Here is a 25,712-nt window from a genome sequence, read left to right as displayed (position 1 = left end):
ACTTTGTTAGGAATTATGTGATCCTTACTAGCTGGAAGTAAGGGAGATGGGGCATGAAGTTATTTCTAGGAGTTGGAGACATACCAAGTTTAGCTCAGTTCTGGGCATCTTTGAAATACCTATACAAACTTGTTCCTACATAGTAACTTGCAACTCTGAATGAGAATGTGCTTGCTTACAGCAACGTGCTATATGTTCTGAATGCCCGAATTGGGAATCTGTGTCAGAACTTTGTTAGGAATTATGTGATCCTTACTAGCTGGAAGTAAGGGAGATGGGGCATGAAGTTATTTCTAGGAGTTGGACACATACCAAGTTTAGCTCAGTTCTGGGCATCTTTGAAATACCTATACAAACTTGTTCCTACATAGTAACTTGCAGCTTTGAATGAGAATGTGCTTGCTTACAGCAACGTGCTATATGTTCTGAATGCCCGAATTGGCAATCTGTGTCAAAACTTTGTTAGGAATTATGTGATCCTTACTAGCTGGAAGTAAGGGAGATGGGGCATGAAGTTATTTCTAGGAGTTGGACACATACCAAGTTTAGCTCAGTTCTGGGCATCTTTGAAATACCTATACAAACTTGTTCCTACATAGTAACTTGCAACTTTGAATGAGAATGTGCTTGCTTACAGCAACGTGCTATATGTTCTGAATGCCCGAATTGGGAATCTGTGTCAAAACTTTGTTAGGAATTATGTGATCCTTACTAGCTGGAAGTAAGGGAGATGGGGCATGAAGTTATTTCTAGGAGTTGGACACATACCAAGTTTAGCTCAGTTCTGGGCATCTTTGAAATACCTATACAAACTTGTTCCTACATAGTAACTTGCATCTTTGAATGAGAATCTGCTTGCTTACAGCAACGTGCTATATGTTCTGAATGCCCGAATTGGCAATCTGTGTCAAACCTTTGTTAGGAATTATGTGATCCTTACTAGCTGGAAGTAAGGGAGATGGGGCATGAAGATATTTCTAGGAGTTGGACACATACCAAGTTTAGCTCAGTTCTGGGCATCTTTGAAATACCTATACAAACTTGTTCCTACATAGTAACTTGCATCTTTGAATGAGAATCTGCTTGCTTACAGCAACGTGCTATATGTTCTGAATGCCCGAATTGGCAATCTGTGTCAAAACTTTGTTAGGAATTATGTGATCCTTACTAGCTGGAAGTAAGGGAGATGGGGCATGAAGTTATTTCTAGGAGTTGGACACATACCAAGTTTAGCTCAGTTCTGGGCATCTTTGAAATACCTATACAAACTTGTTCCTACATAGTAACTTGCATCTTTGAATGAGAATGTGCTTGCTTACAGCAACGTGCTATATGTTCTGAATGCCCGAATTGGCAATCTGTGTCAAAACTTTGTTAGGAATTATGTGATCCTTACTAGCTGGAAGTAAGGGAGATGGGGCATGAAGTTATTTCTAGGAGTTGGACACATACCAAGTTTAGCTCAGTTCTGGGCATCTTTGAAATACCTATACAAACTTGTTCCTACATAGTAACTTGCAACTTTGAATGAAAATGTGCTTGCTTACAGCAACGTGCTATATGTTCTGAATGCCCGAATTGGGAATATGTGTCAAACCTTTGTTAGGAATTATGTGATCCTTACTAGCTGGAAGTAAGGGAGATGGGGCACGAAGTTATTTCTAGGAGTTGGACACATACCAAGTTTAGCTCAGTTCTGGGCATCTTTGAAATACCTATACAAACTTGTTCCTACATAGTAACTTGCATCTTTGAATGAGAATCTGCTTGCTTACAGCAACGTGCTATATGTTCTGAATGCCCGAATGGGGAATCTGTGTCAAAACTTTGTTAGGAATTATGTGATCCTTACTAGCTGGAAGTAAGGGAGATGGGGCATGAAGTTATTTCTAGGAGTTGGACACATACCAAGTTTAGCTCAGTTCTGGGCATCTTTGAAATACCTATACAAACTTGTTCCTACATAGTAACTTGCAACTTTGAATGAAAATGTGCTTGCTTACAGCAACGTGCTATATGTTCTGAATGCCCGAATTGGGAATCTGTGTCAAAACTTTGTTAGGAATTATGTGATCCTTACTAGCTGGAAGTAAGGGAGATGGGGCATGAAGTTATTTCTAGGAGTTGGACACATACCAAGTTTAGCTCAGTTCTGGGCATCTTTGAAATACCTATACAAACTTGTTCCTACATAGTAACTTGCAACTTTGAATGAGAATGTGCTTGCTTAGAGCAACGTGCTATATGTTCTGAATGCCCGAATTGGGAATCTGTGTCAATACTTTGTTAGGAATTATGTGATCCTTACTAGCTGGAAGTAAGGGAGAAGGGGCATGCAGTTATTTCTAGGAGTTGGACACATACCAAGTTTAGCTCAGTTCTGGGCATCTTTGAAATACCTATACAAACTTGTTCCTACATAGTAACTTGCAACTTTGAATGAGAATGTGCTTGCTTACAGCAACGTGCTATATGTTCTGAATGCCCGAATTGGCAATCTGTGTCAAAATTTTGTTAGGAATTATGTGATCCTTACTAGCTGGAAGTAAGGGAGATGGGGCATGAAGTTATTTCTAGGAGTTGGAAACATACCAAGTTTAGATCAGTTCTGGGCATCTTTGAAATACCTATACAAACTTGTTCCTACATAGTAACTTGCAAATTTGAATGAAAATGTGCTTGCTTACAGCAACGTGCTATATGTTCTGAATGCCCGAATTGGCAATCTGTGTCAAAACTTTGTTAGGAATTATGTGATCCTTACTAGCTGGAAGTAAGGGAGATGGGGCATGAAGTTATTTCTAGGAGTTGGACACATACCAAGTTTAGCTCAGTTCTGGGCATCTTTGAAATACCTATACAAACTTGTTCCTACATAGTAACTTGCAACTTTGAATGAAAATGTGCTTGCTTACAGCAACGTGCTATATGTTCTGAATGCCCGAATTGGCAATCTGTGTCAAAACTTTGTTAGGAATTATGTGATCCTTACTAGCTGGAAGTAAGGGAGATGGGGCATGAAGTTATTTCTAGGAGTTGGACACATACCAAGTTTAGCTCAGTTCTGGGCATCTTTGAAATACCTATACAAACTTGTTCCTACATAGTAACTTGCATCTTTGAATGAGAATGTGCTTGCTTACAGCAACGTGCTATATGTTCTGAATGCCCGAATTGGCAATCTGTGTCAAAACTTTGTTAGGAATTATGTGATCCTTACTAGCTGGAAGTAAGGGAGATGGGGCATGAAGTTATTTCTAGGAGTTGGACACATACCAAGTTTAGCTCAGTTCTGGGCATCTTTGAAATACCTATACAAACTTGTTCCTACATAGTAACTTGCAACTTTGAATGAGAATGTGCTTGCTTACAGCAACGTGCTATATGTTCTGAATGCCCGAATTGGGAATCTGTGTCAAAACTTTGTTAGGAATTATGTGATCCTTACTAGCTGGAAGTAAGGGAGATGGGGCACGAAGTTATTTCTAGGAGTTGGACACATACCAAGTTTAGCTCAGTTCTGGGCATCTTTGAAATACCTATACAAACTTGTTCCTACATAGTAACTTGCAACTTTGAATGAGAATGTGCTTGCTTACAGCAACGTGCTATATGTTCTGTATGCCCGAATTGGGAATCTGTGTCAGAACTTTGTTAGGAATTATGTGATCCTTACTAGCTGGAAGTAAGGGAGATGGGGCACGAAGTTATTTCTAGGAGTTGGACACATACCAAGATTAGCTCAGTTCTGGGCATCTTTGAAATACCTATACAAACTTGTTCCTACATAGTAACTTGCATCTTTGAATGAGAATGTGCTTGCTTACAGCAACGTGCTATATGTTCTGAATGCCCGAATTGGCAATCTGTGTCAGAACTTTGTTAGGAATTATGTGATCCTTACTAGCTGGAAGTAAGGGAGATGGGGCATGAAGTTATTTCTAGGAGTTGGACACATACCAAGTTTAGCTCAGTTCTGGGCATCTTTGAAATACCTATACAAACTTGTTCCTACATAGTAACTTGCAACTTTGAATGAAAATGTGCTTGCTTACAGCAACGTGCTATATGTTCTGAATGCCCGAATTGGGAATATGTGTCAAACCTTTGTTAGGAATTATGTGATCCTTACTAGCTGGAAGTAAGGGAGATGGGGCACGAAGTTATTTCTAGGAGTTGGACACATACCAAGTTTAGCTCAGTTCTGGGCATCTTTGAAATACCTATACAAACTTGTTCCTACATAGTAACTTGCATCTTTGAATGAGAATCTGCTTGCTTACAGCAACGTGCTATATGTTCTGAATGCCCGAATTGGCAATCTGTGTCAAAACTTTGTTAGGAATTATGTGATCCTTACTAGCTGGAAGTAAGGGAGATGGGGCATGAAGTTATTTCTAGGAGTTGGACACATACCAAGTTTAGCTCAGTTCTGGGCATCTTTGAAATACCTATACAAACTTGTTCCTACATAGTATCTTGCAACTTTGAATGAAAATGTGCTTGCTTACAGCAACGTGCTATATGTTCTGAATGCCCGAATTGGGAATCTGTGTCAAAACTTTGTTAGGAATTATGTGATCCTTACTAGCTGGAAGTAAGGGAGATGGGGCATGAAGTTATTTCTAGGAGTTGGACACATACCAAGTTTAGCTCAGTTCTGGGCATCTTTGAAATACCTATACAAACTTGTTCCTACATAGTAACTTGCAACTTTGAATGAGAATGTGCTTGCTTAGAGCAACGTGCTATATGTTCTGAATGCCCGAATTGGGAATCTGTGTCAATACTTTGTTAGGAATTATGTGATCCTTACTAGCTGGAAGTAAGGGAGAAGTGGCATGCAGTTATTTCTAGGAGTTGGACACATACCAAGTTTAGCTCAGTTCTGGGCATCTTTGAAATACCTATACAAACTTGTTCCTACATAGTAACTTGCAACTTTGAATGAGAATGTGCTTGCTTACAGCAACGTGCTATATGTTCTGAATGCCCGAATTGGCAATCTGTGTCAAAATTTTGTTAGGAATTATGTGATCCTTACTAGCTGGAAGTAAGGGAGATGGGGCATGAAGTTATTTCTAGGAGTTGGAAACATACCAAGTTTAGATCAGTTCTGGGCATCTTTGAAATACCTATACAAACTTGTTCCTACATAGTAACTTGCAAATTTGAATGAAAATGTGCTTGCTTACAGCAACGTGCTATATGTTCTGAATGCCCGAATTGGCAATCTGTGTCAAAACTTTGTTAGGAATTATGTGATCCTTACTAGCTGGAAGTAAGGGAGATGGGGCATGAAGTTATTTCTAGGAGTTGGACACATACCAAGTTTAGCTCAGTTCTGGGCATCTTTGAAATACCTATACAAACTTGTTCCTACATAGTAACTTGCAACTTTGAATGAAAATGTGCTTGCTTACAGCAACGTGCTATATGTTCTGAATGCCCGAATTGGGAATCTGTGTCAAAACTTTGTTAGGAATTATGTGATCCTTACTAGCTGGAAGTAAGGGAGATGGGGCATGAAGTTATTTCTAGGAGTTGGACACATACCAAGTTTAGCTCAGTTCTGGGCATCTTTGAAATACCTATACAAACTTGTTCCTACATAGTAACTTGCATCTTTGAATGAGAATGTGCTTGCTTACAGCAACGTGCTATATGTTCTGAATGCCCGAATTGGCAATCTGTGTCAAAACTTTGTTAGGAATTATGTGATCCTTACTAGCTGGAAGTAAGGGAGATGGGGCATGAAGTTATTTCTAGGAGTTGGACACATACCAAGTTTAGCTCAGTTCTGGGCATCTTTGAAATACCTATACAAACTTGTTCCTACATAGTAACTTGCAACTTTGAATGAGAATGTGCTTGCTTACAGCAACGTGCTATATGTTCTGAATGCCTGAATTGGGAATCTGTGTCAAAACTTTGTTAGGAATTATGTGATCCTTACTAGCTGGAAGTAAGGGAGATGGGGCACGAAGTTATTTCTAGGAGTTGGACACATACCAAGTTTAGCTCAGTTCTGGGCATCTTTGAAATACCTATACAAACTTGTTCCTACATAGTAACTTGCAACTTTGAATGAGAATGTGCTTGCTTACAGCAACGTGCTATATGTTCTGTATGCCCGAATTGGGAATCTGTGTCAGAACTTTGTTAGGAATTATGTGATCCTTACTAGCTGGAAGTAAGGGAGATGGGGCACGAAGTTATTTCTAGGAGTTGGACACATACCAAGATTAGCTCAGTTCTGGGCATCTTTGAAATACCTATACAAACTTGTTCCTACATAGTAACTTGCATCTTTGAATGAGAATGTGCTTGCTTACAGCAACGTGCTATATGTTCTGAATGCCCGAATTGGCAATCTGTGTCAGAACTTTGTTAGGAATTATGTGATCCTTACTAGCTGGAAGTAAGGGAGATGGGGCATGAAGTTATTTCTAGGAGTTGGACACATACCAAGTTTAGCTCAGTTCTGGGCATCTTTGAAATACCTATACAAACTTGTTCCTACATAGTAACTTGCAACTTTGAATGAAAATGTGCTTGCTTACAGCAACGTGCTATATGTTCTGAATGCCCGAATTGGGAATATGTGTCAAACCTTTGTTAGGAATTATGTGATCCTTACTAGCTGGAAGTAAGGGAGATGGGGCACGAAGTTATTTCTAGGAGTTGGACACATACCAAGTTTAGCTCAGTTCTGGGCATCTTTGAAATACCTATACAAACTTGTTCCTACATAGTAACTTGCATCTTTGAATGAGAATCTGCTTGCTTACAGCAACGTGCTATATGTTCTGAATGCCCGAATTGGCAATCTGTGTCAAAACTTTGTTAGGAATTATGTGATCCTTACTAGCTGGAAGTAAGGGAGATGGGGCACGAAGTTATTTCTAGGAGTTGGACACATTCCAAGTTTAGCTCAGTTCTGGGCATCTTTGAAATACCTATACAAACTTGTTCCTACATAGTAACTTGCAACTTTGAATGAAAATGTGCTTGCTTACAGCAAAGTGCTATATGTTCTGAATGCCCGAATTGGCAATCTGTGTCAAATCTTTGTTAGGAATTATGTGATCCTTACTAGCTGGAAGTAAGGGAGATGGGGCATGAAGTTATTTCTAGGAGTTGGACACATACCAAGTTTAGCTCAGTTCTGGGCATCTTTGAAATACCTATACAAACTTGTTCCTACATAGTAACTTGCATCTTTGAATGAGAATCTGCTTGCTTACAGCAACGTGCTGTATGTTCTGAATGCCCGAATTGGGAATCTGTGTCAAAACTTTGTTAGGAATTATGTGATCCTTACTAGCTGGAAGTAAGGGAGATGGGGCATGAAGTTATTTCTAGGAGTTGGACACATACCAAGTTTAGCTCAGTTCTGGGCATCTTTGAAATACCTATACAAACTTGTTCGTACATAGTAACTTGCAACTTTGAATGAGAATCTGCTTGCTTACAGCAACGTGCTATATGTTCTGAATGCCCGAATTGGGAATATGTGTCAAAACTTTGTTAGGAATTATGTGGTCCTTACTAGCTGGAAGTAAGGGAGATGGGGCATGAAGTTATTTCTAGGAGTTGGACACATACCAAGTTTAGATCAGTTCTGGGCATCTTTGAAATACCTATACAAACTTGTTCCTACATAGTAACTTGCAAATTTGAATGAAAATGTGCTTGCTTACAGCAACGTGCTATATGTTCTGAATGCCCGAATTGGCAATCTGTGTCAAAACTTTGTTAGGAATTATGTGATCCTTACTAGCTGGAAGTAAGGGAGATGGGGCATGAAGTTATTTCTAGGAGTTGGACACATACCAAGTTTAGCTCAGTTCTGGGCATCTTTGAAATACCTATACAAACTTGTTCCTACATAGTAACTTGCAACTTTGAATGAAAATGTGCTTGCTTACAGCAACGTGCTATATGTTCTGAATGCCCGAATTGGGAATCTGTGTCAAAACTTTGTTAGGAATTATGTGATCCTTACTAGCTGGAAGTAAGGGAGATGGGGCATGAAGTTATTTCTAGGAGTTGGACACATACCAAGTTTAGCTCAGTTCTGGGCATCTTTGAAATACCTATACAAACGTGTTCCTACATAGTAACTTGCATCTTTGAATGAGAATGTGCTTGCTTACAGCAACGTGCTATATGTTCTGAATGCCCGAATTGGCAATCTGTGTCAAAACTTTGTTAGGAATTATGTGATCCTTACTAGCTGGAAGTAAGGGAGATGGGGCATGAAGTTATTTCTAGGAGTTGGACACATACCAAGTTTAGCTCAGTTCTGGGCATCTTTGAAATACCTATACAAACTTGTTCCTACATAGTAACTTGCAACTTTGAATGAGAATGTGCTTGCTTACAGCAACGTGCTATATGTTCTGAATGCCCGAATTGGGAATCTGTGTCAAAACTTTGTTAGGAATTATGTGATCCTTACTAGCTGGAAGTAAGGGAGATGGGGCACGAAGTTATTTCTAGGAGTTGGACACATACCAAGTTTAGCTCAGTTCTGGGCATCTTTGAAATACCTATACAAACTTGTTCCTACATAGTAACTTGCAACTTTGAATGAGAATGTGCTTGCTTACAGCAACGTGCTATATGTTCTGTATGCCCGAATTGGGAATCTGTGTCAGAACTTTGTTAGGAATTATGTGATCCTTACTAGCTGGAAGTAAGGGAGATGGGGCACGAAGTTATTTCTAGGAGTTGGACACATACCAAGATTAGCTCAGTTCTGGGCATCTTTGAAATACCTATACAAACTTGTTCCTACATAGTAACTTGCATCTTTGAATGAGAATGTGCTTGCTTACAGCAACGTGCTATATGTTCTGAATGCCCGAATTGGCAATCTGTGTCAGAACTTTGTTAGGAATTATGTGATCCTTACTAGCTGGAAGTAAGGGAGATGGGGCATGAAGTTATTTCTAGGAGTTGGACACATACCAAGTTTAGCTCAGTTCTGGGCATCTTTGAAATACCTATACAAACTTGTTCCTACATAGTAACTTGCATCTTTGAATGAGTGTCTGCTTGCTTACAGCAACGTGCTATATGTTCTGAATGCCCGAATTGGCAATCTGTGTCAAAACTTTGTTAGGAATTATGTGATCCTTACTAGCTGGAAGTAAGGGAGATGGGGCACGAAGTTATTTCTAGGAGTTGGACACATACCAAGTTTAGCTCAGTTCTGGGCATCTTTGAATTACCTATACAAACTTGTTCCTACATAGTAACTTGCAACTTTGAATGAGAATGTGCTTGCTTACAGCAACGTGCTATATGTTCTGAATGCCCGAATTTGGAATCTGTGTCAAAACTTTGTTAGGAATTATGTGATCCTTACTAGCTGGAAGTAAGGGAGATGGGGCATGAAGTTATTTCTAGGAGTTGGACACATACCAAGTTTAGCTCAGTTCTGGGCATCTTTGAAATACCTATACACACTTGTTCCTACATAGTAACTTGCATCTTTGAATGAGAATGTGCTTGCTTGCAGCAACGTGCTATATGTTCTGAATGCCCGATTTGGGAATCTGCGTCAAAACTTTGTTAGGAATTATGTGATCCTTACTAGCTGGAAGTAAGGGAGATGGGGCATGAAGTTATTTCTAGGAGTTGGACACATACCAAGTTTAGCTCAGTTCTGGGCATCTTTGAAATACCTATACAAACTTGTTCCTACATAGTAACTTGCATCTTTGAATGAGAATCTGCTTGCTTACAGCAACGTGCTATATGTTCTGAATGCCCGAATTGGCAATCTGTGTCAAAACTTTGTTAGGAATTATGTTATCCTTACTAGCTGGAAGTAAGGGAGATGGGGCATGAAGTTATTTCTAGGAGTTGGACACATACCAAGTTTAGCTCAGTTCTGGGCATCTTTGAAATACCTATACAAACTTGTTCCTACATAGTAACTTGCAACCTGAATGAGAATCTGCTTGCTTAGAGCAACGTGCTATATGTTCTGAATGCCCGAATTGGGAATCTGTGTCAAAACTTTGTTAGGAATTATGTGATCCTTACTAGCTGGAAGTAAGGGAGATGGGGCATGAAGTTATTTCTAGGAGTTGGACACATACCAAGTTTAGCTCAGTTCTGGGCATCTTTGAAATACCTATACAAACTTGTTCCTACATAGTAACTTGCAACTTTGAATGAGAATCTGCTTGCTTACAGCAACGTGCTATATGTTCTGAATGCCCGAATGGGGAATCTGTGTCAAAACTTTGTTAGGAATTATGTGATCCTTACTAGCTGGAAGTAAGGGAGATGGGGCATGAAGTTATTTCTAGGAGTTGGACACATACCAAGTTTAGCTCAGTTCTGGGCATCTTTGAAATACCTATACAAACTTGTTCCTACATAGTAACTTGCAACTTTGAATGAAAATGTGCTTGCTTACAGCAACGTGCTATATGTTCTGAATGCCCGAATTGGGAATCTGTGTCAAAACTTTGTTAGGAATTATGTGATCCTTACTAGCTGGAAGTAAGGGAGATGGGGCACGAAGTTATTTCTAGGAGTTGGACACATACCAAGTTTAGCTCAGTTCTGGGCATCTTTGAAATACCTATACAAACTTGTTCCTACATAGTAACTTGCAACTTTGAATGAAAATGTGCTTGCTTACAGCAACGTGCTATATGTTCTGAATGCCCGAATTGGGAATATGTGTCAAACCTTTGTTAGGAATTATGTGATCCTTACTAGCTGGAAGTAAGGGAGATGGGGCACGAAGTTATTTCTAGGAGTTGGACACATACCAAGTTTAGCTCAGTTCTGGGCATCTTTGAAATACCTATACAAACTTGTTCCTACATAGTAACTTGCATCATTGAATGAGAATCTGCTTGCTTACAGCAACGTGCTATCTGTTCTGAATGCCCGAATGGGGAATCTGTGTCAAAACTTTGTTAGGAATTATGTGATCCTTACTAGCTGGAAGTAAGGGAGATGGGGCATGAAGTTATTTCTAGGAGTTGGACACATACCAAGTTTAGCTCAGTTCTGGGCATCTTTGAAATACCTATACAAACTTGTTCCTACATAGTAACTTGCAACTTTGAATGAAAATGTGCTTGCTTACAGCAACGTGCTATCTGTTCTGAATGCCCGAATTGGCAATCTGTGTCAAAACTTTGTTAGGAATTATGTGATCCTTACTAGCTGGAAGTAAGGGAGATGGGGCATGAAGTTATTTCTAGGAGTTGGACACATACCAAGTTTAGCTCAGTTCTGGGCATCTTTGAAATACCTATACAAACTTGTTCCTACATAGTAACTTGCAACTTTGAATGAGAATGTGCTTGCTTAGAGCAACGTGCTATATGTTCTGAATGCCCGAATTGGGAATCTGTGTCAATACTTTGTTAGGAATTATGTGATCCTTACTAGCTGGAAGTAAGGGAGAAGGGGCATGCAGTTATTTCTAGGAGTTGGACACATACCAAGTTTAGCTCAGTTCTGGGCATCTTTGAAATACCTATACAAACTTGTTCCTACATAGTAACTTGCAACTCTGAATGAGAATGTGCTTGCTTACAGCAACGTGCTATATGTTCTGAATGCCCGAATTGGCAATCTGTGTCAAAATTTTGTTAGGAATTATGTGATCCTTACTAGCTGGAAGTAAGGGAGATGGGGCATGCAGTTATTTCTAGGAGTTGGACACATACCAAGTTTAGCTCAGTTCTGGGCATCTTTGAAATACCTATACAAACTTGTTCCTACATAGTAACTTGCAACTCTGAATGAGAATGTGCTTGCTTACAGCAACGTGCTGTATGTTCTGAATGCCCGAATTGGCAATCTGTGTCAAAATTTTGTTAGGAATTATGTGATCCTTACTAGCTGGAAGTAAGGGAGATGGGGCATGAAGTTATTTCTAGGAGTTGGACACATACCAAGTTTAGCTCAGTTCTGGGCATCTTTGAAATACCTATACAAACTTGTTCCTACATAGTAACTTGCATCTTTGAATGAGAATCTGCTTGCTTACAGCAACGTGCTGTATGTTCTGAATGCCCGAATTGGGAATCTGTGTCAAAACTTTGTTAGGAATTATGTGATCCTTACTAGCTGGAAGTAAGGGAGATGGGGCATGAAGTTATTTCTAGGAGTTGGACACATACCAAGTTTAGCTCAGTTCTGGGCATCTTTGAAATACCTATACAAACTTGTTCGTACATAGTAACTTGCAACTTTGAATGAGAATCTGCTTGCTTACAGCAACGTGCTATATGTTCTGAATGCCCGAATTGGGAATATGTGTCAAAACTTTGTTAGGAATTATGTGATCCTTACTAGCTGGAAGTAAGGGAGATGGGGCATGAAGTTATTTCTAGGAGTTGGACACATACCAAGTTTAGATCAGTTCTGGGCATCTTTGAAATACCTATACAAACTTGTTCCTACATAGTAACTTGCAAATTTGAATGAAAATGTGCTTGCTTACAGCAACGTGCTATATGTTCTGAATGCCCGAATTGGCAATCTGTGTCAAAACTTTGTTAGGAATTATGTGATCCTTACTAGCTGGAAGTAAGGGAGATGGGGCATGAAGTGATTTCTAGGAGTTGGACACATACCAAGTTTAGCTCAGTTCTGGGCATCTTTGAAATACCTATACAAACTTGTTCCTACATAGTAACTTGCAACTTTGAATGAAAATGTGCTTGCTTACAGCAACGTGCTATATGTTCTGAATGCCCGAATTGGCAATCTGTGTCAAAACTTTGTTAGGAATTATGTGATCCTTACTAGCTGGAAGTAAGGGAGATGGGGCATGAAGTTATTTCTAGGAGTTGGACACATACCAAGTTTAGCTCAGTTCTGGGCATCTTTGAAATACCTATACAAACTTGTTCCTACATAGTAACTTGCAACTTTGAATGAATATGTGCTTGCTTACAGCAACGTGCTATATGTTCTGAATGCCCGAATTGGGAATCTGTGTCAAAACTTTGTTAGGAATTATGTGATCCTTACTAGCTGGAAGTAAGGGAGATGGGGCATGAAGTTATTTCTAGGAGTTGGACACATACCAAGTTTAGCTCAGTTCTGGGCATCTTTGAAATACCTATACAAACTTGTTCCTACATAGTAACTTGCAACTTTGAATGAGAATGTGCTTGCTTAGAGCAACGTGCTATATGTTCTGAATGCCCGAATTGGGAATCTGTGTCAATACTTTGTTAGGAATTATGTGATCCTTACTAGCTGGAAGTAAGGGAGAAGGGGCATGCAGTTATTTCTAGGAGTTGGACACATACCAAGTTTAGCTCAGTTCTGGGCATCTTTGAAATACCTATACAAACTTGTTCCTACATAGTAACTTGCAACTTTGAATGAGAATGTGCTTGCTTACAGCAACGTGCTATATGTTCTGAATGCCCGAATTGGCAATCTGTGTCATAATTTTGTTAGGAATTATGTGATCCTTACTAGCTGGAAGTAAGGGAGATGGGGCATGAAGTTATTTCTAGGAGTTGGAAACATACCAAGTTTAGATCAGTTCTGGGCATCTTTGAAATACCTATACAAACTTGTTCCTACATAGTAACTTGCAAATTTGAATGAAAATGTGCTTGCTTACAGCAACGTGCTATATGTTCTGAATGCCCGAATTGGCAATCTGTGTCAAAACTTTGTTAGGAATTATGTGATCCTTACTAGCTGGAAGTAAGGGAGATGGGGCATGAAGTTATTTCTAGGAGTTGGACACATACCAAGTTTAGCTCAGTTCTGGGCATCTTTGAAATACCTATACAAACTTGTTCCTACATAGTAACTTGCAACTTTGAATGAAAATGTGCTTGCTTACAGCAACGTGCTATATGTTCTGAATGCCCGAATTGGGAATCTGTGTCAAAACTTTGTTAGGAATTATGTGATCCTTACTAGCTGGAAGTAAGGGAGATGGGGCATGAAGTTATTTCTAGGAGTTGGACACATACCAAGTTTAGCTCAGTTCTGGGCATCTTTGAAATACCTATACACACTTGTTCCTACATAGTAACTTGCATCTTTGAATGAGAATGTGCTTGCTTGCAGCAACGTGCTATATGTTCTGAATGCCCGATTTGGGAATCTGCGTCAAAACTTTGTTAGGAATTATGTGATCCTTACTAGCTGGAAGTAAGGGAGATGGGGCATGAAGTTATTTCTAGGAGTTGGACACATACCAAGTTTAGCTCAGTTCTGGGCATCTTTGAAATACCTATACAAACTTGTTCCTACATAGTAACTTGCATCTTTGAATGAGAATCTGCTTGCTTACAGCAACGTGCTATATGTTCTGAATGCCCGAATTGGCAATCTGTGTCAAAACTTTGTTAGGAATTATGTGATCCTTACTAGCTGGAAGTAAGGGAGATGGGGCATGAAGTTATTTCTAGGAGTTGGACACATACCAAGTTTAGCTCAGTTCTGGGCATCTTTGAAATACCTATACAAACTTGTTCCTACATAGTAACTTGCAACCTGAATGAGAATCTGCTTGCTTAGAGCAACGTGCTATATGTTCTGAATGCCCGAATTGGGAATCTGTGTCAAAACTTTGTTAGGAATTATGTGATCCTTACTAGCAGGAAGTAAGGGAGATGGGGCATGAAGTTATTTCTAGGAGTTGGACACATACCAAGTTTAGCTCAGTTCTGGGCATCTTTGAAATACCTATACAAACTTGTTCCTACATAGTAACTTGCAACTTTGAATGAGAATCTGCTTGCTTACAGCAACGTGCTATATGTTCTGAATGCCCGAATGGGGAATCTGTGTCAAAACTTTGTTAGGAATTATGTGATCCTTACTAGCTGGAAGTAAGGGAGATGGGGCATGAAGTTATTTCTAGGAGTTGGACACATACCAATTTTAGCTCAGTTCTGGGCATCTTTGAAATACCTATACAAACTTGTTCCTACATAGTAACTTGCAACTTTGAATGAAAATGTGCTTGCTTACAGCAACGTGCTATATGTTCTGAATGCCCGAATTGGGAATCTGTGTCAAAACTTTGTTAGGAATTATGTGATCCTTACTAGCTGGAAGTAAGGGAGATGGGGCACGAAGTTATTTCTAGGAGTTGGACACATACCAAGTTTAGCTCAGTTCTGGGCATCTTTGAAATACCTATACAAACTTGTTCCTACATAGTAACTTGCAACTTTGAATGAAAATGTGCTTGCTTACAGCAACGTGCTATATGTTCTGAATGCCCGAATTGGGAATATGTGTCAAACCTTTGTTAGGAATTATGTGATCCTTACTAGCTGGAAGTAAGGGAGATGGGGCACGAAGTTATTTCTAGGAGTTGGACACATACCAAGTTTAGCTCAGTTCTGGGCATCTTTGAAATACCTATACAAACTTGTTCCTACATAGTAACTTGCATCATTGAATGAGAATCTGCTTGCTTACAGCAACGTGCTATCTGTTCTGAATGCCCGAATGGGGAATCTGTGTCAAAACTTTGTTAGGAATTATGTGATCCTTACTAGCTGGAAGTAAGGGAGATGGGGCATGAAGTTATTTCTAGGAGTTGGACACATACCAAGTTTAGCTCAGTTCTGGGCATCTTTGAAATACCTATACAAACTTGTTCCTACATAGTAACTTGCAACTTTGAATGAGAATGTGCTTGCTTACAGCAACGTGCTATCTGTTCTGAATGCCCGAATTGGCAATCTGTGTCAAAACTTTGTTAGGAATTATGTGATCCTTACTAGCTGGAAGTAAGGGAGATGGGGCATGAAGTTATTTCTAGGAGTTGGACACATACCAAGTTTAGCTCAGTTCTGGGCATCTTTGAAATACCTATACAAACTTGTTCCTACATAGTAACTTGCAACTTTGAATGAGAATGTGCTTGCTTAGAGCAACGTGCTATATGTTCTGAATGCCCGAATTGGGAATCTGTGTCAATACTTTGTTAGGAATTATGTGATCCTTACTAGCTGGAAGTAAGGGAGAAGGGGCATGCAGTTATTTCTAGGAGTTGGACACATACCAAGTTTAGCTCAGTTCTGGGCATCTTTGAAATACCTATACAAACTTGTTCCTACATAGTAACTTGCAACTCTGAATGAGAATGTGCTTGCTTACAGCAACGTGCTATATGTTCTGAATGCCCGAATTGGCAATCTGTGTCAAAATTTTGTTAGGAATTATGTGATCCTTACTAGCTGGAAGTAAGGGAGATGGGGCATGCAGTTATTTCTAGGAGTTGGACACATACCAAGTTTAGCTCAGTTCAGGGCATCTTTGAAATACCTATACAAACTTGTTCCTACATAGTAACTTGCAACTTTGAATGAGAATGTGCTTGCTTACAGCAACGTGCTGTATGTTCTGAATGCCCGAATTGGCAATCTGTGTCAAAATTTTGTTAGGAATTATGTGATCCTTACTAGCTGGAAGTAAGAGAGAGGGGCATGAAGTTATTTCTAGGAGTTGGACACATACCAAGTTTAGCTCAGTTCTGGGCATCTTTGAAATACCTATACAAACTTGTTCCTACATAGTAACTTGCATCTTTGAATGAGAATCTGCTTGCTTACAGCAACGTGCTGTATGTTCTGAATGCCCGAATTGGGAATCTGTGTCAAAACTTTGTTAGGAATTATGTGATCCTTACTAGCTGGAAGTAAGGGAGATGGGGCATGAAGTTATTTCTAGGAGTTGGACACATACCAAGTTTAGCTCAGTTCTGGGCATCTTTGAAATACCTATACAAACTTGTTCGTACATAGTAACTTGCAACTTTGAATGAGAATCTGCTTGCTTACAGCAACGTGCTCTATGTTCTGAATGCCCGAATTGGCAATCTGTGTCAAAACTTTGTTAGGAATTATGTGATCCTTACTAGCTGGAAGTAAGGGAGATGGGGCATGAAGTTATTTCTAGGAGTTGGACACATACCAAGTTTAGCTCAGTTCTGGGCATCTTTGAAATACCTATACAAACTTGTTCCTACATAGTAACTTGCATCTTTGAATGAGAATGTGCTTGCTTACAGCAACGTGCTATATGTTCTGAATTCCCGAATTGGGAATCTGTGTCAAAACTTCGTTAGGAATTATGTGATCCTTACTAGCTGGAAGTAAGGGAGATGGGGCATGAAGTTATTTCTAGGAGTTGGACACATACCAAGTTTAGCTCAGTTCTGTGCATCTTTGAAATACCTATACAAAATTGTTCCTACATAGTAACTTGCATCTTTGAATGAGAATGTGCTTGCTTACAGCAACGTGCTATATGTTCTGAATGCCCGAATTGGCAATCTGTGTCAAAACTTTGTTAGGAATTATGTGATCCTTACTAGCTGGAAGTAAGGGAGATGGGGCATGCAGTTATTTCTAGGAGTTGGACACATACCAAGTTTAGCTCAGTTCTGGGCATCTTTGAAATACCTATACAAACTTGTTCCTACATAGTAACTTGCAACTCTGAATGAGAATGTGCTTGCTTACAGCAACGTGCTGTATGTTCTGAATGCCCGAATTGGGAATCTGTGTCAAAACTTTGTTAGGAATTTTGTGATCCTTACTAGCTGGAAGTAAGGGAGATGGGGCATGAAGTTATTTCTAGGAGTTGGACACATACCAAGTTTAGCTCAGTTCTGGGCGTCTTTGAAATACCTATACAAACTTGTTCCTACATAGTAACTTGCAACTTTGAATGAAAATGTGCTTGCTTACAGCAACGTGCTATATGTTCTGAATGCCCGAATTGGGAATCTGTGTCAAAACTTTGTTAGGAATTATGTGATCCTTACTAGCTGGAAGTAAGGGAGATGGGGCATGAAGTTATTTCTAGGAGTTGGACACACACCAAGTTTAGCTCAGTTCTGGGCATCTTTGAAATACCTATACAAACTTGTTCCTACATAGTAACTTGCAACTTTGATTGAAAATGTGCTTGCTTACAGCAACGTGCTATATGTTCTGAATGCCCGAATTGGCAATCTGTGTCAAAACTTTGTTAGGAATTATGTGATCCTTACTAGCTGGAAGTAAGGGAGATGGGGCATGAAGTTATTTCTAGGAGTTGGACACATACCAAGTTTAGCTCACTTCTGGGCATCTTTGAAATACCTATACAAACTTGTTCCTACATAGTAACTTGCATCTTTGAATGAGAATGTGCTTGCTTACAGCAACGTGCTATATGTTCTGAATGCCCGAATTGGGAATCTGTGTCAAAACTTTGTTAGGAATTATGTGATCCTTACTAGCTGGAAGTAAGGGAGATGGGGCATGAAGTTATTTCTAGGAGTTGGACACATACCAAGTTTAGCTCAGTTCTGGGCATCTTTGAAATACCTATACAAACTTGTTCCTACATAGTAACTTGCAACTTTGAATGAGAATGTGCTTGCTTACAGCAGCGTGCTATATGTTCTGAATGCCCGAATTGGGAATCTGTGTCAAAACTTTGTTAGGAATTATGTGATCCTTACTAGCTGGAAGTAAGGGAGATGGGGCATGAAGTTATTTCTAGGAGTTGGACACATACCAAGTTTAGCTCAGTTCTGGGCATCTTTGAAATACCTATACAAACTTGTTCCTACATAGTAACTTGCAACTTTGAATGAGAATGTGCTTGCTTACAGCAACGTGCTATATGTTCTGAATGCCCGAATTGGGAATCTGTGTCAGAACTTTGTTAGGAATTATGTGATCCTTACTAGCTGGAAGTAAGGGAGATGGGGCATGAAGTTATTTCTAGGAGTTGGACACATACCAAGTTTAGCTCAGTTCTGGGCATCTTTGAAATACCTATACAAACTTGTTCCTACATAGTAACTTGCAACTTTGAATGAAAATGTGCTTGCTTACAGCAACGTGCTATATGTTCTGAATGCCCGAATTGGGAATCTGTGTCAAAACTTTGTTAGGAATTATGTGATCCTTACTAGCTGGAAGTAAGGGAGATGGGGCATGAAGTTATTTCTAGGAGTTGGACACATACCAAGTTTAGCTCAGTTCTGGGCATCTTTGAAATACCTATACAAACTTGTTCCTACATAGTAACTTGCATCTTTGAATGAGAATCTGCTTGCTTACAGCAACGTGCTATATGTTCTGAATGCCCGAATTGGGAATCTGTGTCAAAACTTTGTTAGGAATTATGTGATCCTTACTAGCTGGAAGTAACGGAGATGGGGCATGAAGTTATTTCTAGGAGTTGGACACATACCAAGTTTAGCTCAGTTCTGGGCATCTTTGAAATACCTATACAAACTTGTTCCTACATAGTAACTTGCATCTTTGAATGAGAATCTGCTTGCTTACAGCAACGTGCTATATGTTCTGCATGCCCGAATTGGGAATCTGTGTCAAAACTTTGTTAGGAATTATGTGATCCTTACTAGCTGGAAGTAAGGGAGATGGGGCATGTAGTTATTTCTAGGAGTTGGACACATACCAAGTTTAGCTCAGTTCTGGGCATCTTTGAAATACCTATACAAACTTGTTCCTACATAGTAACTTGCAACTTTGAATGAGAATCTGCTTGCTTACAGCAACGTGCTATATGTTCTGAATTCCCGAATTGGGAATCTTTGTCAAAACTTTGTTAGGAATTATGTGATCCTTACTAGCTGGAAGTAAGGGAGATGGGGCATGAAGTTATTTCTAGGAGTTGGACACATACCAAGTTTAGCCCAGTTCTGGGCATCTTTGAAATACCTATACAAACTTGTTCCTACATAGTAACTTGCATCTTTGAATGAGAATGTGCTTGCTTACAGCAACGTGCTATATGTTCTGAATGCCCGAATTGGCAATCTGTGTCAAAACTTTGTTAGGAATTATGTGATCCTTACTAGCTGGAAGTAAGGGAGATGGGGCATGAAGTTATTTCTAGGAGTTGGACACACACCAAGTTTAGCTCAGTTCTGGGCATCTTTGAAATACCTATACAAACTTGTTCCTACATAGTAACTTGCAACTTTGATTGAAAATGTGCTTGCTTACAGCAACGTGCTATATGTTCTGAATGCCCGAATTGGCAATCTGTGTCAAAACTTTGTTAGGAATTATGTGATCCTTACTAGCTGGAAGTAAGGGAGATGGGGCATGAAGTTATTTCTAGGAGTTGGACACATACCAAGTTTAGCTCAGTTCTGGGCATCTTTGAAATACCTATACAAACTTGTTCCTACATTGTAACTTGCATCTTTGAATGAGAATGTGCTTGCTTACAGCAACGTGCTATATGTTCTGAATGCCCGAATTGGGAATCTGTGTCAAAACTTTGTTAGGAATTATGTGATCATTACTAGCTGGAAGTAAGGGAGATGGGGCATGAAGTTATTTCTAGGAGTTGGACACATACCAAGTTTAGCTCCGTTCTGGGCATCTTTGAAATACCTATACAAACTTGTTCCTACATAGTAACTTGCAACTTTGAATGAGAATGTGCTTGCTTACAGCAGCGTGCTGTATGTTCTGAATGCCCGAATTGGGAATCTGTGTCAAAACTTTGTTAGGAATTATGTGATCCTTACTAGCTGGAAGTAAGGGAGATGGGGCATGAAGTTATTTCTAGGAGTTGGACACATACCAAGTTTAGCTCAGTTCTGGGCATCTTTGAAATACCTATACAAACTTGTTCCTACATAGTAACTTGCAACTTTGAATGAGAATCTGCTTGCTTACAGCAACGTGCTATATGTTCTGAATGCCCGAATTGGGAATCTGTGTCAGAACTTTGTTAGGAATTATGTGATCCTTACTAGCTGGAAGTAAGGGAGATGGGGCATGAAGTTATTTCTAGGAGTTGGACACATACCAAGTTTAGCTCAGTTCTGGGCATCTTTGAAATACCTATACAAACTTGTTCCTACATAGTAACTTGCATCTTTGAATGAGAATGTGCTTGCTTACAGCAAAGTGCTATATATTCTGAATGCCCGAATTGGCAATCTGTGTCAGAACTTTGTTAGGAATTATGTGATCCTTACTAGCTGGAAGTAAGGGAGATGGGGCATGAAGTTATTTCTAGGAGTTGGACACATACCAAGTTTAGCTCAGTTCTGGGCATCTTTGAAATACCTATACAAACTTGTTCCTACATAGTAACTTGCATCTTTGAATGAGAATGTGCTTGCTTAGAGCAACGTGCTATATGTTCTGAATGCCCGAATTGGCAATCTGTGTCAAAACTTTGTTAGGAATTATGTGATCCTTACTAGCTGGAAGTAAGGGAGATGGGGCATGCAGTTATTTCTAGGAGTTGGACACATACCAAGTTTAGCTCAGTTCTGGGCATCTTTGAAATACCTATACAAACTTGTTCCTACATAGTAACTTGCAACCTGAATGAGAATCTGCTTGCTTACAGCAACTTGCTCTATGTTCTGAATGCCCGAATTGGGAATCTGTGTCAAAACTTTGTTAGGAATTATGTGATCCTTACTAGCTGGAAGTAAGGGAGATGGGGCATGAAGTTATTTCTAGGAGTTGGACACATACCAAGTTTAGCTCAGTTCTGGGCATCTTTGAAATACCTATACAAACTTGTTCCTACATAGTAACTTGCAACTTTGAATGAAAATGTGCTTGCTTACAGCAACGTGCTATATGTTCTGAATGCCCGAATTGGGAATCTGTGTCAAAACTTTGTTAGGAATTATGTGATCCTTACTAGCTGGAAGTAAGGGAGATGGGGCATGAAGTTATTTCTAGGAGTTGGACACATACCAAGTTTAGCTCAGTTCTGGGCATCTTTGAAATACCTATACAAACTTGTTCCTACATAGTAACTTGCAACTTTGAATGAGAATGTGCTTGCTTACAGCAACGTGCTATATGTTCTGAATGCCCGAATTGGGAATCTGTGTCAGAACTTTGTTAGGAATTATGTGATCCTTACTAGCTGGAAGTAAGGGAGATGGGGCATGAAGTTATTTCTAGGAGTTGGACACATACCAAGTTTAGCTCAGTTCTGGGCATCTTTGAAATACCTATACAAACTTGTTCCTACATAGTAACTTGCAACTTTGAATGAAAATGTGCTTGCTTACAGCAACGTGCTATATGTTCTGAATGCCCGAATTGGGAATCTGTGTCAAAACTTTGTTAGGAATTATGTGATCCTTACTAGCTGGAAGTAAGGGAGATGGGGCATGAAGTTATTTCTAGGAGTTGGACACATACCAAGTTTAGCTCAGTTCTGGGCATCTTTGAAATACCTATACAAACTTGTTCCTACATAGTAACTTGCATCTTTGAATGAGAATGTGCTTGCTTACAGCAACGTGCTATATGTTCTGAATGCCCGAATTGGGAATCTGTGTCAAAACTTTGTTAGGAATTATGTGATCCTTACTAGCTGGAAGTAACGGAGATGGGGCATGAAGTTATTTCTAGGAGTTGGACACATACCAAGTTTAGCTCAGTTCTGGGCATCTTTGAAATACCTATACAAACTTGTTCCTACATAGTAACTTGCATCTTTGAATGAGAATCTGCTTGCTTACAGCAACGTGCTATATGTTCTGAATGCCCGAATTGGGAATCTGTGTCAAAACTTTGTTAGGAATTATGTGATCCTTACTAGCTGGAAGTAAGGGAGATGGGGCATGTAGTTATTTCTAGGAGTTGGACACATACCAAGTTTAGCTCAGTTCTGGGCATCTTTGAAATACCTATACAAACTTGTTCCTACATAGTAACTTGCAACTTTGAATGAGAATCTGCTTGCTTACAGCAACGTGCTATATGTTCTGAATTCCCGAATTGGGAATCTTTGTCAAAACTTTGTTAGGAATTATGTGATCCTTACTAGCTGGAAGTAAGGGAGATGGGGCATGAAGTTATTTCTAGGAGTTGGACACATACCAAGTTTAGCTCAGTTCTGGGCATCTTTGAAATACCTATACAAACTTGTTCCTACATAGTAACTTGCATCTTTGAATGAGAATGTGCTTGCTTACAGCAACGTGCTATATGTTCTGAATGCCCGAATTGGCAATCTGTGTCAAAACTTTGTTAGGAATTATGTGATCCTTACTAGCTGGAAGTAAGGGAGATGGGGCATGAAGTTATTTCTAGGAGTTGGACACACACCAAGTTTAGCTCAGTTCTGGGCATCTTTGAAATACCTATACAAACTTGTTCCTACATAGTAACTTGCAACTTTGATTGAAAATGTGCTTGCTTACAGCAACGTGCTATATGTTCTGAATGCCCGAATTGGCAATCTGTGTCAAAACTTTGTTAGGAATTATGTGATCCTTACTAGCTGGAAGTAAGGGAGATGGGGCATGAAGTTATTTCTAGGAGTTGGACACATACCAAGTTTAGCTCAGTTCTGGGCATCTTTGAAATACCTATACAAACTTGTTCCTACATTGTAACTTGCATCTTTGAATGAGAATGTGCTTGCTTACAGCAACGTGCTATATGTTCTGAATGCCCGAATTGGGAATCTGTGTCAAAACTTTGTTAGGAATTATGTGATCCTTACTAGCTGGAAGTAAGGGAGATGGGGCATGAAGTTATTTCTAGGAGTTGGACACATACCAAGTTTAGCTCAGTTCTGGGCATCTTTGAAATACCTATACAAACTTGTTCCTACATAGTAACTTGCAACTTTGAATGAGAATGTGCTTGCTTACAGCAACGTGCTATATGTTCTGAATGCCCGAATTGGGAATCTGTGTCAGAACTTTGTTAGGAATTATGTGATCCTTACTAGCTGGAAGTAAGGGAGATGGGGCATGAAGTTATTTCTAGGAGTTGGACACATACCAAGTTTAGCTCAGTTCTGGGCATCTTTGAAATACCTATACAAACTTGTTCCTACATAGTAACTTGCATCTTTGAATGAGAATGTGCTTGCTTACAGCAAAGTGCTATATATTCTGAATGCCTGAATTGGCAATCTGTGTCAGAACTTTGTTAGGAATTATGTGATCCTTACTAGCTGGAAGTAAGGGAGATGGGGCATGAAGTTATTTCTAGGAGTTGGACACATACCAAGTTTAGCTCAGTTCTGGGCATCTTTGAAATACCTATACAAACTTGTTCCTACATAGTAACTTGCATCTTTGAATGAGAATGTGCTTGCTTAGAGCAACGTGCTATATGTTCTGAATGCCCGAATTGGCAATCTGTGTCAAAACTTTGTTAGGAATTATGTGATCCTTACTAGCTGGAAGTAAGGGAGATGGGGCATGAAGTTATTTCTAGGAGTTGGACACATACCAAGTTTAGCTCAGTTCTGGGCATCTTTGAAATACCTATACAAACTTGTTCCTACATAGTAACTTGCAACCTGAATGAGAATCTGCTTGCTTACAGCAACTTGCTCTATGTTCTGAATGCCCGAATTGGGAATCTGTGTCAAAACTTTGTTAGGAATTATGTGATCCTTACTAGCTGGAAGTAAGGGAGATGGGGCATGAAGTTATTTCTAGGAGTTGGACACATACCAAGTTTAGCTCAGTTCTGGGCATCTTTGAAATACCTATACAAACTTGTTCCTACATAGTAACTTGCAACTTTGAATGAGAATCTGCTTGCTTACAGCAACGTGCTATATGTTCTGAATGCCCGAATTGGGAATCTGTGTCAAAACTTTGTTAGGAATTATGTGATCCTTACTAGATGGAAGTAAGGGAGATGGGGCATGAAGTCATTTCTAGGAGTTGGACACATACCAAGTTTAGCTCAGTTCTGGGCATCTTTGAAATACCTATACAAACTTGTTCCTACATAGTAACTTGCAACTTTGAATGAAAATGTGCTTGCTTACAGCAACGTGCTATATGTTCTCAATGCCCGAATTGGGAATATGTGTCAAACCTTTGTTAGGAATTATGTGATCCTTACTAGCTGGAAGTAAGGGAGATGGGGCACGAAGTTATTTCTAGGAGTTGGACACATACCAAGTTTAGCTCAGTTCTGGGCATCTTTGAAATACCTATACAAACTTGTTCCTACATAGTAACTTGCATCTTTGAATGAGAATCTGCTTGCTTACAGCAACGTGCTATATGTTCTGAATGCCCGAATTGGGAATCTGTGTCAAAACTTTGTTAGGAATTATGTGATCCTTACTAGCTGGAAGTAAGGGAGATGGGGCATGAAGTTATTTCTAGGAGTTGGACACATACCAAGTTTAGCTCAGTTCTGGGCATCTTTGAAATACCTATACAAACTTGTTCCTACATAGTAACTTGCAACTTTGAATGAAAATGTGCTTGCTTACAGCAACGTGCTATATGTTCTGAATGCCCGAATTGGCAATCTGTGTCAAAACTTTGTTAGGAATTATGTGATCCTTACTAGCTGGAAGTAAGGGAGATGGGGCATGAAGTTATTTCTAGGAGTTGGACACATACCAAGTTTAGCTCAGTTCTGGGCATCTTTGAAATACCTATACAAACTTGTTCCTACATAGTAACTTGCAACTTTGAATGAGAATGTGCTTGCTTACAGCAACGTGCTATATGTTCTGAATGCCCGAATTGGGAATCTGTGTCAGAACTTTGTTAGGAATTATGTGATCCTTACTAGCTGGAAGTAAGGGAGATGGGGCATGAAGTTATTTCTAGGAGTTGGACACATACCAAGTTTAGCTCAGTTCTGGGCATCTTTGAAATACCTATACAAACTTGTTCCTACATAGTAACTTGCATCTTTGAATGAGAATGTGCTTTCTTACAG

This window comes from Diceros bicornis, chromosome 3 (assembly GCF_020826845.1).
Source record: "Diceros bicornis minor isolate mBicDic1 chromosome 3, mDicBic1.mat.cur, whole genome shotgun sequence".
NCBI lineage: Eukaryota > Metazoa > Chordata > Mammalia > Perissodactyla > Rhinocerotidae > Diceros > Diceros bicornis.
This window is presented reverse-complemented; position numbering follows the sequence as displayed.